Below are 18,153 nucleotides of genomic sequence, written 5' to 3'. Positions count from 1 at the left end.
ACTGCGAAGCGCTTGACACACATGATGACTTGGCTCTCACCCATGGCCAAGTGGTCACCAACTAGATCAGCCGGAATACCGTATGCCAACATATGCAAAGCGGGTGTCACCTTCTGAAAGGTGCTATGCCCGGGCTCTCCGGCGGCATTCCTCCTCTGCTGAAAAAAACTAGTCATGGCTCGCTAGTTTCTCTGCAATGCGCCTGAACAACTCGGTGCTCATCCTAAACAGGCGACGAAAGTACGACTCGGGGTATGTGGGATTCTCCACAAAATAGTGCCTCATTAATTTGTTGTGGGCATCAATCCTATCCCTCCAATTTTTCTGCCGACCCATAACCGAACGACTGTGCTTCGGCTTTTTATTGATGTGCATAGCTAGGATCATTGCAAGATCCTCCTCCTCTTCCATATCAAATTCTTCTTCAGAAGTGTCATAGCACGAACTCATTTAAAATGTTCAAAACTAGGCTATAAACAACATGCACCAAATTTCATGCAAAAATGTGCAAGTTGGAAGCAATATATACCTTTCGGGCGTTTTGTCGAACACCTTGCGGGCGCCAAAGCGGCGGTGGGCGGCCGGGCGCTGTTCGTCTGAGACTGCCGCGCGCGATGGCGGCGCTTACCAGAGAGAAAGGGAGGAAGCCGCGGCCGCGTGGAAAGAGACTGGGGAAGCGCCGGAACGGTAGCCGGAAAAAATGGGGTGGCGCGGGGCGGCGGCGGCGCGGCTGGATGGGTTGGTGGAGTGAGATCGAGCGCTCGAGAGTTCAGCGCGCGGGAGCGGGCACAACAAATAAGCGGCGCGCGATGGCGTTTCTGCCCGCCCGCTGAATTACATATGCCGTGCGCGCTGATTTTGCGCGTCCGCTGGAGCGCCAGGAACGGTAGCGCGCTAGCTAAAACCACTATTTTTTCGGCGCCGCGCGTTTATAGCGCGCCTGTTGGAGATGGTCTAATACTCCCCCGTCCCATAATATAGGACGTTTTTGCGGTTCAGATTAAACTGCAAAAACGTCTTACATTATGGGACAGAGTAGTAGAATCTAGCAGAGCCGCTAAAATCTTGGCCGTAAAAATGTTTTGCGGCTCACCCTATATTGAATTCGTAGTATGGTTACAATCCCGGCCATCTGCCTCCCAGGTCACACAAGCATCCGACTCCGGAGGTTCCCCCAACCATAGTTTAGCAGCCCCAGATTTGATCTCCCCTGGCCGCTGCCGCTGCCAGCGCCGGCGATGGCGGTCACGCCCGACAGACGAAGCCGGCGGGTGATGGCTGCACCCCCTCGATTTCCTCACTTCATGCAGAGCGAGACTTCTTCGGGGCAGCCATGGTGGTGGGGAGGCCGGCGGCGCCTTTCGCGTTGGTGGTCGTCGGAGCGCGGCAGAGTGGCGGATCCAGGCAAGGTGCACAACAGGGTGGTGGAGGTGGGTGGTGCGCCGGCTCTGAAGACGGCGGCGACACGAGCTCAACCATGGAGGCGGCGGCGCCGAGGAGGCCCTGCCAGGAAGGAGATCCTGGCGGGCAGCGGGCGGCCGGCTGCCTCCATGGGAGTAGCGTGCGGTGATGCCTTAGAGGTGTTGGCGCCGGAGTGGTCGGAGTTGCGGGTCAGATCCGATCTGGAGGTAGTCCCCTGGTGCGGGTGAAGGCCAACGTGATGGATCTGTCCTTGCACGACATGGTTGGGTGTTGTTGTTCCTTGACTGTGTTGAAGGTGGTGGCTTGGGTCGCATTCTCTCGGCAGTGCAGGTGGGAGAGAACCACGGCCGTGCCGCTTCGACAACAAAGTGCTGCGGTGGCAACGGTGCGAGGCATCATGGTCCATGCTGCTCAAGACCTTGGAGATGTGGAGATGCGCAACATTACGGATGAAAATCTTGTCTGGTTCTAACCGGGCCGGTGATGATGGCACCCGTGGGTGTCATTCCCCTTCCTGAAGGCGTCGTCAAGTGTGTTGCTATTTCCCTCGCCTCCTTGGTGCCGGGAGTTGTCTCTGGGCAAAAGCCTTGATTCGGTGCTGGATCGGCACGATGGCGGCATCTTCCACGTCGTCCCTCTGTATTTTATTTGGAGCATCGTTCCGGGAGACATGGTGATCCTATGTTGCACTCCTCCGGTGTTCACCATTGCCCTGATCGATCTGCTCCGGCGTAATGTACGGTTGTCATCGGTGAATCCAAGATGGTGCCTTCTTCGGGTCGGATCGAGTCCCACCATCCTCTTGCCACCTCCTTGGGCATTTAGGGGGGGGGGGGGTGATGCGTCGACAAGAGAAGCTTGGCGGGATTTGCTGTTCTTCGGAGGTGATTGGCGTCGGTCGAGACGCGGTGAGGCTCTTGGTTTTTGGGTAGGATCTTTTGCATTGTAGTTGCGGTGTCGTGTGTGGCTATCCATGGACTAGCCGGATGTGGAGTTGTGCTACGCTCGTTGTTCGCAGCGAGTGGTAGTCGTCTTGTACTTGCAATTCTCTTCTTCTATAAAGCTATGGTACGCAATTTGCGTACTCTAAAAAAAGAATTTGTAGTACGGCGCGACGTCTGCGATACGGGTGTACGGCATCTATTCCTTCATATGCCACGCGGTACTGCAAATCCATACCGTAAATCATCATTTTAGGCACATATAACTCAAATAAAAACATCAATAAATATTAAACTTAAATGTTTTTTAATATCAGACAACACAATAATTATCTCATATACTCCGGAATAACAAATGGTTCGGCATTTACACTAACAAATCATCTCGAATTAAAACAATTGTTTACCTCACACATGAAAACAAATAGATCAAATTAATAAATGTCGTCTAGGTTTCTGATAGGTTTGACACGGCTACCAATATTAGGGAAAATATCTGGTGCACCGGAGCTTGTGGTGCTACCGGTGCACCGAACTCGCATTGTGTTTTTAATATGTTCAAAAAAAATTGAATTTTTTTGGCACACTCACACAACATCAATGTAGGTTGTCACAAAACTTATAGTCAAGATTCTAAACATAACTCGGGAAAGAAAATGACAAATTCAACACTGAATAGTACATAACATAATTTGGGCTTTAGATTTGGCCCATTATTACACTGATGTCAAATTTGTCATTTTTGTATCTCGAGAAGTATTTCAAATTTTTATATGGAATTTTTTGACATCATACATTGATGTTGCGTTAACGTGCTAGATTTTTTTTTTCAAATTTTAAACCATTCTATGGCGTCCTGTGCACCGGTAGCACCACAAGTGCGGATGCACATGATACATTCCCACCAATATTGTCATAGAAAAACTCTAAGTTAAATCCCTCTCATCCTTGATGATCATATTGTGTAGAATTACACATGCAACCATTATGTTTGAGAGGGATTTTTTTATCTTAGAAGCGAGCAAGACCTCGAACAATGGCAAACTGAGCTTGCATCACACCAAATGCGCTATCAGTATCTTTTCGGCATGCTTCTTGTGCTTGGGAAAAATATTTTTTTTTTGCCTACCAACTTGCTAATTTTCTTGACAAATGTTTACCATGAAGGACAAATATCGTCGACAAGATAATACCCTATGGTATAATCATGTCCATTGACCGTGTAGTTGCAAGCCAGAGCATTACTACTAACTAGTTGCGCAAAAAGATGTCATCTGTGCAATAAGTTGATATCATTGAGAGACCCCGCCAATCCAAAGAAGCAATGCCAAATCCACAAGGCATGCGGAGCCATGACTTCGAGCACAATAGTTGGTTTGCATTGGTACTCGGTGTACTGTCCGCCCAAGCCTTTGAACAATTCTTCCAGTTCCAATGCATACAATTCACACTCCCAAGCATGCCCGACCATCCTCTTGCTTCGTTCATCGCCATTAATTTTTGGTGTTTTCCTCCTTGGGGGCTCGGAGGTACTCGGGACCAAATACCCGAATCATTGTTTTTGCAAACACACACACATATTTGAGCGTGGTATCTTCTTGAATGCAAAGATACTCATCGGTGTAATCTGCCAGAATACCATATGCTATCACTTGCATTGCTGCCTATATTTTTTGGTATGCACTAAATCCTAGCAAATCAGCAGCATTTCTCTAGCGAGTGAAGAACCAACAAATTTGTTCGCAAGCTTCCACAATGCGAACAAAATTAGACCTACGCATTGGATAATGCCTGTGAAAGAGATGAGCTGGATAGGTCGGTGCCTCGGCAAGGTAGTCTTTCATTAGCAACTTTTATCCGAGAGCTCGGTTGCATGGAATGCAAAGCTGGCCCACCGTCAAGCTTCGGCGCCTCTTCTTCTTGCCGGCTTCAAATTTGTCGACGAGGTGCAACAAAAGAAGATGCTCGACATCGTCGTCAAAAAGCATATATTCTATGTCAGAATCATCCGACTCTGAGGACAAGGACGAACTCCAAATATCATCCATCTATGAAAAAAATTGAAACTACATCAAAATTCTCCCATCAGCCGATTTGGAGCTAAAAAGTGATGCAAAGGAGCAAATCTTACCTTTCACCAGCGAAAAACACAGCCGTCGAAGCCGCCTTCTCCCCCCCACCAGCCGAAAGCAAAGCCACCAAAGCATGTCCTTATCCATCATAACCGACTGCCTCCTCTATTTCCCCTTGCCAAGCTTGGAATCGCGCGGATGATGGCTGCTCAATCTTGCCCGGAGCAGCCGGGTCCGCCCTAACGCAACACCAATCAAAGCTTCCGCCCGGATCCATGGCAATGTGGCCGCAACCTACTATCGGCAAAAATGGTAGCTTCCACACTCGAATCTCAATGGAGAAGAGGTAGGAAAGGATGATCGAAGCTATCCACGGTGCGGAGTGGCTGGAGGTGGTTCGAGGAAGCAAGAACCGTAAGAGATTTGGAGAGGGGTCGGCAGCGGAACGTTGGGCGGGCGCGGAAATTTCCCTCCCACCAAGATTCACGTGGATAGGGGAAACCGCAAAGTAGGATAGGAAAACACAAGATTTGGCAGCCGGTGGGCGATTTTCAAAGCTTTCCCTAAAAATTTTTATGAGCCAACTAAATATACGATACCTATTTTGGCTAGTTTTCTGGCCTAGTATGGTATATCGGCAGTTATTTTGCAGGCCAGGCGATATAGCTGCTCTACTAGAGATGCTCTAGGAGCTTCTCTAGCAGATCCCCAAAAGTAATATTTGAAGCAAAAAAATTCGGTTTGAGGGATTAATCCTTAGCTAGTAGATTCCTCGCTTGCACGACGTTCTCTCATCCCAATAGAAGAGCCGCCGCCTCCACCCCGATTACACTTCCTAGTTGTTGCCGCCGCCGCCTACCTCTCTGACATTCCTTCACCTTGCCATTGCTAGAGACTAGTGGTTAGGCTAAGCCCCTGACGCGGCTTGAACTACGTCGGTATTTCCCAAAAGAGGAAGGGGTGATGCAGCACAACTACAGTAGGTATTTCCCTCAGTGATGAGACCAAGGTTATCAAACCAGTAGGAGAACCACGCAACACCACGTAAACATCTCCTGTACACAAAGAACAAATACTTGCAGCCTGACGTAAGAGAGGGGTTGTCAATCCCTCACGGGTAAAAAGTTAGGTAAAATTGTGGTCGATTGGATAAATAGATCTCGCGGGAACGCGAGATAAAACAAATAAATAAAAATTGCAGCAAGGTATTTTTGTGTTTTTGTATTAATGGATCTGAAAATAAAATAAAATAAAAATAGACCTCGAAGGCAAATATAATAAAGAAGAGACCCGGGTCCATAGATTTCACTAGTGGCTTCTCTTGAGAAAAATAGCATACGGTGAGTAAACAAATTACTGTTGGGAAATTGATAGAACTTTAAATAATCATGACGATATCCAGGCAATGATCATTATATAGGCATCACGTCCAAGATTAGTAGACCGACTCTTGCCTGCATCTACTACTATTACTCCACACATCATCCGCTATCCAGCATGCATCTAGTGTATTAAGTTCATGGAAAAATGGAGTAATGCAATAGGAATGATGACATGATGTAGACAAGATCTATTTATGTAGACATAGACCCCATCTTGTTATCCTCGATAGCAACGATACATACGTGTCGGTTCCCCTTCTGTCACTAGGATCAAGCACTATAAGATCGAACCCATCACAAAGCACCTCTTCCCATGGCAAGAAAAATCGATCTAGTTGGCCTAACTAAACCAAAGATTCGAAGAAGAAATACGAGGCTATAAATAATCATGCATATAAGAGATCAGAAGACTCAAATAACTTTCATGGATAAAAACATAGATCTGATCATAAACTCAAAGTTCATCGGATCCCAACAAATACACCGCAAAAAGAGTTACATCAAATAGATCTCCAAGAGACCATTGTATTGAGAATCAAAAGAGAGATAGGAAGCCATCTAGCTACTAACTACGGACCCGTAGGTCTACAATGAACTACTCACGCATCATCGGAGAGGCACCAATGAGGATGATGAACCCCTCTATGATGGTCTCTAGATTGGATATGTGGTTTCTGGAACTTGCGGCGGCTGTAATTGATTTTCGTCAACTCCCCTAGGGTTTCTAGAATATATGGGTATTTATAGCGCAAAGATGTAGTGCGGGAGGCCACCGAGGTGGGCACAACCCACCTGGGCGCGCCTGGGCCCCCAGGCGTGCCCTGGTGGTTTGTATTCCCCTTGGAGCACCCTTCAGGTACTTTCTTGGCCCATCATGTGTCTTCTGGTACAGAAAAAATCAACAAAAAGTTTCACTGCGTTTGGACTCCGTTTGGTATTTATTTCCTGCGAAGTAAAAAAACGAGCAAAAAAACAGCAACTGGCACTAGGCACTATGTCAATAGGTTAGTCCCAAAAATGATATAAAGTTGCTATAAAATGATTGTAAAACATCCAAGAATGATAATATAGCAGCATGGAACAATAAAAAATTATAGATACGTTGGAGACGTATCAGCATCCCCAAGCTTAATTCCTGCTCATCCACGAGTAGGTAAATGATAAAAATAGAATTTTTGATGTGGAATGCTGCCTAACATGTTCATCATATATTCTTTTCTTTGTAGTATGGACATTTGGACTTTTATATGTTCAAAGCAATAGTCTAGTTTTGACATGAAGATTTCCATACTCAAGCATATCAACAAGCAACCATGTCTTTCAAAATATCAACACTAAAGCAAGTTATCCCTAGCCCATTATGGTCAATCATTGATCCATTCATGAAATACACTCGCATATTAGCTACACCCAATGGTCAAGTACAATCATAGTGCCCCTTAGTTGGTGCTTTATAAGAGAAGATGGAGACTCAAATAAAAATAAAAATTGCATAAAGTAAAAAGAAAGGCCCTTCACAGAGGGAAGTAGAGATTTGTAGAGGTGCCAGAGCTTAAAGCAAAAAAGGTAGAGATAAAACATTTTGGGTGGCATGCTTTTCCTGTCAATGAAAACGATCGAGTAGTTCCCAATACTTTCCATGCTAGATATATCATAGGTGGTTCCAAATAAAAATATAGTTTATTCCCTTTTCCACCATACTTTCACATTCCACGGCTAACCGAATCCACGGGTGCCGTCCATACCAACACTTTCCAAGGAATTATTATTTGATAACATAAACTAAATTCATTTTTCATTTCGGGACTGGGCATCCCTAATACTTTTGCCGTAATCTCGTGCATTGACAAGTGAGTAAACACTCATCTTGAGAATAACACATCTAGCATGAAAAAACATCAACCACCCCCTACCGTTTCATGAGCGGTACGAGCACACAAAAGAGAAATTTATTTTGAAAATTAGAGATGGCACATACAAATTTGCTTAGAACGGCAAGAGAATACCACATATAGGTAGGTATCGTGGACTCATGTGGCAAAACTGGTTTAAGGATTTTGGATGCACAAGTAGTGATCATACTTAGTGAAAATGAAGGCTAGCAAAAGATTGAGAAACATCCAACCAAGAAACAAAAAATCTCATAAGCGAGCATTAAGCTTAACTAACACCGAATAATGCACCACAAGTAGGATATAATTTCATTGCATAACTATTGATTTTTGTGCTTGCATAGGGAATCACAAGCCTTAACACCAATGTTCTTACTAAAGCATAATTACTCATCAACATGACTCACATATTATATCAACATATCAAAAAACTATTACAAGGAATCAAGTTTATTTTGGCCAATGATCTTCATGAATTTTTTTATTATATCCCTCTTGAATATCTATCACTTTGGGACTAATTTCATATGTTTCTTTTGATAGCCCAAACAAATCTAAGTGAAGAACACGAGCATAAATTTTCTTTTCTCAAAATAATTTAAGTGAAGCAAGAGAGAATTTCTTAAAAAATTTACTAACTCTCAAATAAATCAAAGTGAAGCATGAGGGAATTTCTTGAAAAATATTAAAGCACACCGTGATCAAAAAGATATAAGTGAAGCACTAGAGCAATTCCATAGCTCATAAAGATTTAAGTGAAGCATAGAGAGCAATTCTAACAAGTCATAGCATAATTTTGGCCCCCTCAAATAGGTGTGTCCAGCAAGGATAGATGACTTAAAACAAAAAGAAAAACAAGTAAAGCCTCATATCGTACAAGACGCTCCAAGCAAAACTCATGATATGTGACGAATAAAAAATATAGCTCCAAGTAAAATATCGATGGTCGTTAGAAGAAAGAGGGGATGCCACTCGGGCATCCCCAAGCTTAGTTTCTTGCTTATATTTTAGATAATAGGTTGGGTTTCCATGGAGCATCCCCATGCTTAGGCTCTTCTTACTCCTTATTCCTTCATCCATCATGATCTCACCCAAAACTTGAAAACTTCAGTCACACAAAACTCAACAAAACCTTCATGAGATCCGTTAGTATAACAAAGCAATTCACTACAATAAGTACTGTCGAAAACCCATTCATATTTAATTTTTGCATTATATCTACTGTATTACAACTTTAATATAGCTTATACCCTCCAATACAAACCATAGATTCATCGAAATAAGCACACAACGCAAAGAAAAAAGAATCTGTCAAAAACAGAACAATCTGTAGTAATCAGGGAACTTTGTATGCTGCTGTAACTCCAAAAATTATGAGAAATTAGGACAACGTGGGCAATTTGTATATCAATCTCGTGTAAAAAAATTCAGAGAAAATGCACGTTTCTGTGATTTATGAAAATTATTTTTCTGAGCACAAAAGTTTTTGTTTTTCAATAAGATCAAATCAACTATCAACCAACATGATCCCAAAGGCTTTGCTTGGCACAAACACTAATTAAAACAAAAACACAATAATAACAGTAGCATAATTGTGCAAACACTCAAGAATAGAAAGGAAAAGTCAAAAATAAATTTTATTCATTGGGTTGCCTCCCAACAAGCGCTATTGTTTTATGCCCCTAGCTAGGCATAAGATTTAAATGATGCTCAAATGAAAGATAGTAATTGAAACATGAAGAGAGCATCATGTAACGGGTGAAAAACACATTTAATTCTAACATACTTCCTATTCATAGGAATTTTATAAGCAAACAAATTATCAAGACAAGAAATTTCTAGCATATGCAAGGTAGAAGATGTTGGGAAACGTAGCATGCAATTTCAAAAAAATTCCTACGCTCACGCAAGATCTATCTAGGATATGCATATCAACGAGACGGGGAGAGTGTGTCCATGTACCCTCGTAGACCGAAAGCAGAAGCCTTAGCTTAACGCGGTTGATGTAGTCGAACGTCTTCTCGATTCAACCGATCAAGCATCGAACGTACGGTACCTCCGAGTTCTGCACACGTTCAACTCGATGACGTCCCTCAAACTGTTGATCCAGCAGAGGGTCGAAGGAGTAGATGAGTTTCGTTAGCACGACGGCATGGTGACTATGATGGTGATGTGATCCGCGTAGGGCTTCGCCTAAGCACTACGACAATATGGCTGGAGGAGTAAACAGTGGAGGGGGGCACCACACACGGCTAAGAACAATTGATGTGTCTTGAGGTGCCCCCCGCCCCCGTATATAAAGGAGGAAGAGAGTGTAGGAGCTCTGGCCTAGGGCACGCCCAAGTGGGGGGAGTTCTACTAGGACTCCTAGTCCTAGTCCCCCTTCCTTTCCAACGGAGGGGGAAAGAGGCAAGTAGAGGGAGAGGGAAAGGAAGAAGGCAAGGGGGCCACGCCCCCTCCCCTTGTCCAATTCGGACTCCCCATGGGGGGGGGGAGGGGCGTGCCACCTCCTTGTGGCCTGCCTTGCTTCTCCCCTATGGCCCATAAGGCCCATTACTTCCCCCCGGGGGTTCCGGTAACCCCTCGGTACTCCGATAAATTCCTGAAACGCTCCGGAACTATTCCGGTGTCTGAATACCACCTTCCAATACATCAAACTTTACCTCTTGACCATTTTGAGACTCCTTGTCATGTCCATGATCTTATCCGGGACTCCGAACAACCTTAGGTCACCAAAACACATAACTCATATAACACATATCGTCATCGAACATTAAGCGTGCGGACCCTACGGGTTCGAGAACTATGTAGACATGACCGAGACACCTCTCCGGTCAATAGCCAATAGCGGAACCTGGATGCTCATATTGGTTCCCACATATTCTATGAAGATCTTTATAGGTCGAACCACAATGTCAACATACGTTTTTCCCTTTGTCATCGGTATTCTACTTGCCCGAGATTCGATCATCGGTATCTTCATACCTAGTTCAATCTCGTTACCGGCAAGTATCTTTACTCGTTCTGTAGTGCATCATCCCACAACTAACTCATTAGTCACATTGCTTGCAAGGCTTCATATGATGTGCATTACCAAGAGGGCCCAGAGATACCTCTCCAAAACTCGGAGTGATAAATCCTAATCTCGATCTATGCCAACCCAACAAACACCTTCGGAGATACCTGTAGAGCATATTTATAATCACCCAGTTACGTTGTGACGTTTGATAGCACACAAGACATTCCTCCGGTGTCCGGGAGTTGCATAATAGCATAGTCGGAGGAATATATATTTGACATGAAGAAAGCAGTAGCAATAAAACTGAACTATCATTATGCTAAGCTAACGGATGGGTCTTTTCCATCACATCATTCTCCTAATGATGTGATCCCATTCATCAAATGAAAACACATGTCCATGGCTAGGAAACTTAACCATATTTGATAAATGAGCTAGTCAAGTAGAGGCACACTAGGAACACGGTGTTTTGTCTATGTATTCACACATGTATCAAGTTTTCGGTTAATACAATTATAGCATGAATAATAAACATTTATCATGAATAAGTAAATATAAAATAACAACTTTATTATTGCCTCTAGCGCATATTTCCTTCTATCTCCCACTCGCACTAGAGTCAATAATCTAGATTACATTGTAATGAATCTAACACCCATGGAGTCTTGGTGATGATCATGTTTTGCTCATGGAAGAGGCTTAGTCAACGGGTCTGCCACAGTCAGATCCGTATGTATTTTGAAAATCTCTATGTCTCCCTCCTTGACCAAATCTCGGATGGAGTTGAAGCGTCTCTTGATGTGTTTGGTCTTTTTGTGAAATCTGGATTCCTTCGCCAAGGTAATTGCTCTAGTATTGTCACAAAAAAATTTCATTGGACCCGATGCACTGGTATCACACCTAGACCGGATATGAACTCCTTCATCCAGACTTCTTCATTTGCTGCTTCCGAAGCAGCTATGTACTCCGCTTCACACGTAGATCCCGCCATGATGCTCTGCTTGGAACTGCACCAACTGGCAGCTCCACCATCGAATAAAAATATGTATCGGGTTTGTGACTTATAGTCATCCGGATCAGGGTCAAAGCTAGCGTTGACGTAACCACTTATGACAAGCTCTTTGTTACCTCCATGAACGAGAAACATATCCTTAGTCCTTTGTAGGTACTTTAGGATGTTCAGGATGTCCACTGATCCACTCCTGGATTACTTTGGCACCTCCCTACTAAACTTATAGCAAGGCACACATCAGGTCTGGTACACAACATAGCATACATGATAGAACCTATGGCTGAGGCATAGGGAATGACTTTCATTTTCTCTCTATCTTCTGCAGTGGTCGGGCATTGAGTCTGGCTCAACTTCACACCTTATAACACATGCAAGAACCCTTTCTTTGACTGATCCATTTTGAACTTCTTCAAAACTTTATCAAGGTATGTACTTTGTGAAAGTCCTATCAAGCGTCTTGGTCTATCTCTATAGATCTTGATGCCTAATATATAAGCAGCTTCACTGAGGTCTTTCATTGAAAAACTCTTATTCAAGTATCCTTTTATGCTATCCAGAAATTCTATACCATTTCCAATCAACAATATGTCATCCACATATAATATTAGAAATGCTATAGAGCTCCCACTCACTTTCTTGTAAATACACACTACTGCAGGTTGCTCCTAACGCGACACTACGATCTGAGACCCTTCGAAGAAACTGTGTGCGATGCAATAATCGCAAACGGTGGTGTAAAAAACCCTCAAAAAAGGTGTAAAAAATTTGCGATGACGGCTGCATCAAACACGGTTCAAATTTTAGTTGGGTGTGCGAATCAAGGCATACAGTTGATCCATACGAACTGTTTGCGATTAGATAGAATAATAGAAACGGGCAGCCATATCAATGTGTGTGCAATATACGACATAAAGTTCGCTCTGATGAACTATTTGCTATTAGGGAAAGCAACATAAATGGTCAGGCATATCAAGGCGTGTGATATACGGCATACAGTTCAGTCGAATGAAATGTTTTCGATTAGGGAAGAGAATAAAAATGGTTCAACTTAACAAGATGTGTGTGATACGAGGCAAAAAGGCCCGAAGGTTAATTCGAGAACAAGTACACAAAGGTTAATTTGACATACATGACTTATAAGTTTCACAGAAATCATATCACTATTTTCGGAAAACATTTAATTGCATTGAATGTATAAAGTGCTCCGTCCTATAAGTTGAATAACCTCGAGGTCCATGTTTTGGAAACATGTCGTAAAGTAACGGGATAGACCTTCATTCAAGACAATGAACATGTGTTCAATTTTTTTTATCAAAAAGTAACGAGATAGACCTTCTTCAAGCCAATCAACATGTGTACAAAAAACAAAAAATGTAGGATCCCTCTTTGCAAGGAACTTGTCCTCGGCAAGGAACTGCTCCATAGTTTGGATGGAGCTCTCCACTGAGACCGGATCGTCCGTGTACACCACCGAGAGGGCCTTACCCCTCACGTGGGTGTCCACTATGTGATGCGTGGTGAACTGCCTGCCGTTGTCGTCATCGGCCGCTGGGAGCGCCATTGGAGCCACGGGGATCGCCACTGGAACCGCTGGATGTCCTCTCTGCATGAGTCACCATGGTTGTGCTTATTGTGTCATGCGCCGGCCCCAAACACTGGCAACACAACTTATAAATTGATGCATTGAGTAACAGTGATGCATATAATTAAGCAAAGGGATCACACATGTCTGTATTGACTAGAACGAGAATGCAATAGCACAATAAGAATTAAGGCCACGATGATGCGATTGCAGTGGTGGTTACATGAGGCAAGAAGAAAGATGCATCCATCAACATACAACCTCCTCCTCCTCAACTCAGTGCACCGGGCCACCGACCGGCGGCTAAGGAGCGACAACTTTTGTGGCGAGGTCAAGGGGCTTCTCAGCAAAGGCATCCAAGGCTTCCAGCCGGTTGAAGAAGGCCAATGTCGTAGCGTCCTCACTGGCCTTGTAGATAACTATGTACACAATTTTCTCGTACACGTGGATGTGTAGGTCGATGAATTCTTGCAGGGCGAGGCGCCTCGCGGCGAGCGTGACCTCCAGGTGGACATTCTTCGTGGCATCAGCAGGCAGTCGCAGGGCCACCAGTGCTTGAAAGAGGGTTCGACCATGGAGGCTGATTAGGGTGGTAGGCAATGAGGAGCCCAGGCGCGCGGGCTGGAGGAGTACGGTGATGTCGTCCGCAAGCTTGTTGACGACGTTGAACTTGTTGGTGGTGGCAATGATCATCTAGTCCAACTGAGAGTCGTAGCTGACATCGACAACGGCCATCCACCAGCTGGTCGCCAACACCGTCTGGAGACGATCCTCGGTGCCATGCCGCAGGCCGGCATCGTGGACCGTCTGGCACAGCCGCTAGCCGCTTGCGCGCATCGCCACCATGGGTCTAGAGTGAGCACTTTTGCACTTAGTGTAGGTGCTTAGGCAAATGCTTAGGTGCGTACGATGTGGTAGATGCATTGGAATGGAGGGGTGTAGGTGTCAAAACCGGTGGATCTTGGGTAGGGGGTCCCGAACTGTGTGTCTAAGGCTTATGGTAACAGGAGGCGGGGGACACAATGTTTACCCAGGTTCGGGCCCTCTCTATGGAGGTAATACCCTACTTCGTGCTTGATTGATCTTGATGAATATGAGTATTACAAGAGTTGATCTACCATGAGATCGTAATGGCTAAACCCTAGAAGCCTAGCCTATGATTATGATTGTTCTCTTCCTATGGACTAAACCCTCTAGTTTATATAGACACCGGAGGGGGCTAGGGTTACACAAAGTCAGTTACAGAGAAAGGAATCTACATATCCGAATTGCCAAGATTGCCATCCACGCAAAGGAGAGTCCCATCCGGACACGGGAAGAGGTCTTCTATCTTGTATCTTCATAGCCTAACAGTCCGACATATCTATATAGTCCGGCTATCCGAGGACCCCTTAATCTAGGACTCCCTCAGTAGCCCCTGAACCAGGCTTCAATGACGATGAGTCCGACGCGCAGATTGTCTTCAGCATTGCAAGGCGGGGTCCTTCTCCTAATACTTCAAAGTAGATCTTGAACACAAGAATCATGTCCGGCTCTGCAAAATAAATTCGACATACCACCATAGAGAGTATAATATTCCATGAGTCCAATCTACTGACAACTTTTCGTGGCGTGACATCACACCACGACCCGGTCATTTATTCGAACTGTTTTTTAGCCAGCCCCTCCGTATTTTGAGGTGCGGTTTCATTGGCACATCTTGTCAAAGCAAAGATCGTGTCCCCTTATTGCGAGATTCTCATCAATACGGGCATGGGTAACCCAACCGTGCCATCTACACGACGTTTGGGGAAAAGGCAAGTTTTAAGGCGAGTAGGGAGGCGCATGATTTTTACTGCCTTTATAAAGGGATAAGGATTCACCCTTTTCACCCACGCCTTCTCCTTCCTCTGCCCATCCATTGTCGAGCTCTAGCACCCAAGCTCTCGTTTACTCCGCCCAAAAAAGCACTCCAATCATGTCTAGATCCAGAGGAGGTGGCAAGTGGATGGTGAAAGTGCAACTATCCCTGGGTGGTTTTGGTAATTCCTAACAACATATAGCTCATTGAGCTAATGCTATTACAAGATAAATATTTTAGGAAAGCTCCATGTTTGGCATGGCATGGATGAGAAATGTGGACCCCTCAAAATGCTAAGGACAAAAGGATTGGCTCAAGCTCAAAGCACAAGACTCTACATTTTACTTTTAGTGATCCAAGATCACATTGAGTCCATAGGAAAAGCCAATACTATCAAGAGGGGATGAGGTGTTGCTTAATGAGTTTCTTGCTTGAAGTGCTTAGTGATATGCTCCAAAAACCCTCAAGTACTTTCTCACATCCACATATGTCCCAAACCAAAAGTCAAACTCGGCCTCACCGAAAGTTTCTATCCGGTGCCACCGAGTTCAGTTGACATAGCCACTGCCACAAACCCTACTCTTTTCGGTCTCACTAATAGGGATCTCGATCTCACCGAGATGGGATTGTAATCTCTCTGTTTCCCTTCGTAACGTTTCGGTCAAACCAAGATGAATGATCGGTCCTACCAAGATTGCAATGCAAACAATCTATTTCCCTTTCGTAATGTTTTGATCAGCCCGAGATGAGTGAATTGGTCCCACCGAGTTTGCTTGACCAACTCTCTGGTTATCTTATTACCAAAATTGGTCCCACCGAGTTTGTGTAATCAGTCTCACCGAGATTACATTATGCCCTAACCCTAATGAAATCAGTCCCACCGAGTTGACATGTCGGTCCCACCGAAATTCCTAACGGTCACATTATGAACTGAATCGGTCTGACCGAGTTTCATGATTTAGTCCCATCGAGTTTGATAAGTTGTGTGTAACGGTTAGATTTTGTGCGGAGGCTATATATACCCCTCCACCCACTCTTCATTCATGGAGAGAGCCATCAGAGCATGCCTACACTTCCAACATACATTTTTTTGAGAGAGAACCACCTACACTTGTGTTGAGATCAAGATATACCATTCCTACCACATAAATCTTGATCTCTAGCCTTTCCCAAGTTGCTTTCCACTCAAATCTTCTTTCCACCAAATCCAAATCCTATGAGAGAGAGTTGAGTGTTGGGGAGACTATCATTTGAAGCACAAGAGCAAGGAGTTCATCATCAACATACCATTTGTTACTTCTTGGAGAGTGGTGTCTCCTAGATTGGCTAGGTGTCACTTGGGAGCCTCCGTCAAGATTGTGGAGTTGAACCAAGGAGTTTGTAAGGGCAAGGAGATCGCCTACTTCGTGAAGATCTACCCTAGTGAGGCAAGTCCTTCATGGGCGACGACCATGGTGGGATAGACAAGGTTGCTTCTTCATGGACCCTTCGTGGGTGGAGCCCTCCGTGGACTCACGCAGCCGTTGCCCTTCATGGGTTGAAGTCTCCATCAATGTGGATATACGATAGCACCACCTATCGGAATCACGACAAAAACATCTGTGTCTCCTATTGCGTTTGCTTTCTCAAACTCCTCCCCTTTACCTTCATATGCAATTGTTTTACATTCCGCTGCTATACTCTTAGAATTGCATGTGTAGGTTGATTGCTTGACTTGTGCTAAGTTGCTAAAATCTGCCAAGAACTAAAATTGGGAAAAGGCTAGATTTTTATTTTGTCAAGTAGTCTAATCACCCCCCTCTAGACATACTTTTGATCCTACAAGTGGTATCAGAGCTTTGATCTCCATTTGCTTTGATTTCCATAGCTTTTGGTGGTCATAGCCTTGGTTTCACAACCTAGGAGAGTATGGCATCTAGCGAAGGAAATTACCACCATAGAGGTCGTTACTTTGATGGTACTAATTTTGCTAGTTGGAAGCATAAGATGAAAATGCATATTCTTGGACATAACCCCGCCGTTTGGGCTATTGTGTGTATTGGCTTGCAAGGTGAATTCTTTGATGGGAGAGAGCCGAACCATGAAGCTACCGCGGAAGAGTTGAAGATGCTGCAATACAATGCTCAAACTTGTGATATTCTTTTCAACGGATTGTGCCCCGAAGAATTCAACAAAATCAGCCGTCTTGAGAATGCAAAGGAAATTTGTGATACTTTGATTGATATGCACGAAGGTACCGACTCCATCAAGGAATCCAAATTGGATGTGCTTCAAAGTCAACTTGACAAGTTCAAAAGGAAGGATGGTGAAGGCGTCGCTGAAATGTACTCTAGGCTTGCTCTCATCACAAATGAGATTGCCGGCTTAGGAAGTGAAGAGATGACCGAAAAATTCATCATCAAGAAGATCCTAAGAGCCTTGGATGGAAAATATGATACAGGGTGCACATTGATCCAAATGATGCCCAGTTACAAAGATCTCAAGCCAACGGAAGTCATTGGAAGAATTGTTGCTCATGAGATGTCACTCAAGGATAAGGAAGAGCTCCACAACAAGTCAAGTGGTGCTTACAAAGCCTCATGTGAAGCTCCCACATCATCAAGTGAGAAACAAACCTTCAATGAAGAATTGAGCCTAATGGTGAAGAACTTCAACAAGTTCTACAAGAGTAGAAGCAAGGAAAGAAGTTCCAAGTCAAGGTCCTACAATGACAAAAGATCTTCTAGTCGTCAGCGTAATTGCTACAATTGTGGAAGACCCGGACACTATTCCAATGAGTGTACGGCTCCCTACGAAAGAAGAGAAGATTCTCCAAAAATAAGAAGTAGAAGAGAAGAATCACCATCAAGAGAAAGAAGGAGTAGAGATGATCGTTATGAACGAAGAACATCCCAGAGAAGCAAGGATTCGGAAAGGAAGGACAAGTCATGAAAGAGCTACACAAAGCGAAGACATCACACTCATGTTGGTGAATGGGTATCCGGCTCCGAC

This window comes from Triticum aestivum, chromosome 1B (assembly GCF_018294505.1).
Source record: "Triticum aestivum cultivar Chinese Spring chromosome 1B, IWGSC CS RefSeq v2.1, whole genome shotgun sequence".
Classification (NCBI taxonomy): Eukaryota; Viridiplantae; Streptophyta; class Magnoliopsida; order Poales; family Poaceae; genus Triticum; species Triticum aestivum.
This window is presented reverse-complemented; position numbering follows the sequence as displayed.